The sequence below is a fragment of the Neopelma chrysocephalum genome, unplaced genomic scaffold, assembly GCF_003984885.1.
Source record: "Neopelma chrysocephalum unplaced genomic scaffold, ASM398488v2 Primary Assembly neopelma1_221, whole genome shotgun sequence".
NCBI lineage: Eukaryota > Metazoa > Chordata > Aves > Passeriformes > Pipridae > Neopelma > Neopelma chrysocephalum.
In genome coordinates, this window is record NW_020897883.1 from 152257 (window position 1) to 154846 (window position 2590).

Genomic DNA, 2590 nt, shown 5'->3' on the forward strand with positions numbered 1-2590 from the left:
AAGAAATAAGGGTTGAGATTGAACAAGAAACAAAAGTTGGGATGGAAAAAGAAATAAGGGTTGAGATGGGGAAGAAATAAGAGTTGGGATGGGACAGGAAATAAGAGTTGAGAAGGGGCAAGAAATAAGGGTTGAGGTGTGACAAAAAAATAAGGACTGAGGTGGAACAAGAAACAAGGGTTGAGGTGGAGAAGAAATAAGGGTTGACATGGAAAAAGAAATAAAGGTTGGGATGGGACAAGAAATAAGGGTTGAGGTGCTCTGTGGTTGCAAAGTGGAGGATCTACAGTCACTGTGCATAAGAAAAATCAAACCCCACACAGGCAGTTAAATCTGTCATGAAAAAAGCAGGACTGGCAGAAGGGGGAGAGTTATTAACTGTGAGCATTGGTTGCTACTTGGTTTTTTTTTCCTGGGAAACAGGGCTTTGTGGGCATCCTTTGTAAATAGGATCTCAGCAAAGGGTCTCTCTGATGTTGTCATTAATTTTTTCCTCCTTCTGTAGCTCAAATGGTGCCATAGAATGTGCTCCTAGGGAAAAAAAAAAGAAAAAAGATAAATTGCTTGAAGAAAAAAATCTTGAAAATATGATTTGTGGCAGAGTTTTTATTTAGATGCAGATGTAGGATAAGATATCTCCATATTTGGCTCAAATTCTTGACATGAGACTTATGAGAGAGGGGGGAAAAAAAGGGGCCTGTCAGAACTGAGGAGCTGAGAAAATTTAGGTTCTCTCTCCACATGAGACTTTCCAAGATAAATTAACAGTGGATGTTGGGCTGGACTTTAAATTTACAGCCCAAGATGTGAAAGGAGGTTCAAACCACTTCACCCAGCTGTGGGATTTGCCAGGGAAACCCAACCTTCCTTTGTAGCAGCTCCCCAGGAAGGCAGGGAGACAAAAAAAAAGGTGGAATTCAATTGCTGGGAGCCCAGTTAGCCCAGACTTGCTCCTGGTGGGCATCAAAGACAAAAAAAACAACTGTAGCTTTGTGGAACTCCTGGAAACATTATTAAATTTGACTCAGAAAACAAGAGGATAATGCAGAAACCCAGGGAGGTTGTTCAGCTAATTGCTGGGGTGGTAATGAATTAAAATTGGCTGTGGGAGAGGCTCGTTTTAAACTTTCAATGTGGCCCAGAGAGAGGAGCAAAGTTGCCTGGTGGAAGCTCCTGGGATGCAAAGCTGCTCAAGTGCAGTTTGCACGTCCAAAGGTGGATCTGGGGGCTCTTCTTTGAGGAGTTCCCAGTCCCAGAGAACTGTTCCTTGAGGCCTGGAGCTCCTGGTTGCATCTTAGGCTGAAAGAGAGGGAAGGGGGTCTTAAATTTCCCAAAATAGTTTTAGGCTGGAAGAGCTTTTTATTTATCTTTTATGGAATCATAGACTGGTTTGGGTTGGAAGGGATTTTAAGGATCAACCAGTGCCACCCCCTGCCATGGGCAGGGACACCTTCCACCATCCCAGGTTGCTCCAACCTGGCCTCGGACACTTCCAGGCATGGGAATGTTCCCTGATCTTGGCTGTGCCTCCCCTTTGCTGGCAGGCAGATGTGACACCTACAGTCTGGGAGTGAAGAAGCCCTGGAAGCTCTGGTTTCTCCCGGGGTTTTGCAGTTTATTTGTGCACATAATTGAGACTTGGCCCTGCCATCTGTCCCTCTGTCACACACTTGCCCAGACTGTGGCAATTAGCAAAAACTTTTCCCAGGCAGTAGCTGAGCCGGGTCGTCACCACAGCTGAGATTAGAACCAGGAGCCACATGGGCTCCAGGGGAGCAACCAACCCCACCACTGGATGATGTATGAACCCAGGGAAAAGCTGCTTTGGAACCTCCCAGAAGCCCAAGTTCAGCTGTTTTCTCACATTCATAAATCCTGCTGGAAGTGGATGCTGGCGGAGGAAGTGGGAGGTGCAGACAAATGAGGGATTTTCGGACACTCCTATTTGGGGAGCACCCCGGGGAAGGACTGTGGAGTCATTTGTTTGGGCAGAGCCTAAAATCAAGGGGCCCTGGCCCGTGGTGTGAGGGAACAGAAATAACAACAACAAGAGTTTTCCCCCTTTCCAGCCGGGGCTCCTCACGGGATGGACGTTGGACACACCAGGCCGGGCTCTGACCCGAGGGGGGCTTGGAGAGCTTTTTATAACTTCTGTGGGGATGGACCCTTTTTGCCATGGGAATTTGGCTCGGGGTTTACCCATGTGACAAGTGGGGAGGGATGGGAGAGCCCGCCCTGCCTTCCCAGGCGGGCGGAGAGGCCTCCGTGGAAGGGGAGGGTGGCCCAGGGTGGAATTTGGAGTTCCAAAAACACCTCCTGGAAGTTGTGCCCACACACAGCTGGTTGTCGATGCCTGAACCTGTTTTTTTCATCCCTTGTGGTTTTCTCCACGTGACAGACACAGAGCTCTCCTTTTCCAGAGGCTCTGGAAGCCCCGGCTTTGTGCGGATGCTGCACCTTGGGAAGGTGCCGGAGGGTCGGGGAGGGGGTTTGTTGAGCTGTGAGGGCACTGATGGAGTAAGAGCTGAGCTCTCGGCGTTCCCAGCTCAGCTTGGCCCCAGACTGAGGGGTCTGGGGTGCAGAGGGAGGG

The 2590-nt window shown here is 49.1% G+C and overlaps 1 long non-coding RNA gene across 2 annotated transcripts in view; it reads left to right on the forward strand.

Moving 5' to 3' along the window:
* The window catches only part of LOC113977286, a 6997-nt gene extending 6420 nt beyond the window's left edge, over positions 1 to 577 (forward strand). For both annotated transcript variants that reach the window (XR_003537310.1, XR_003537311.1), the window contains one exon: positions 227 to 577. This is a non-coding gene — a long non-coding RNA (uncharacterized LOC113977286). The remainder of the gene's footprint in view (positions 1 to 226) is intronic.
* The last annotated feature ends 2013 nt before the right edge of the window (positions 578 to 2590 follow it).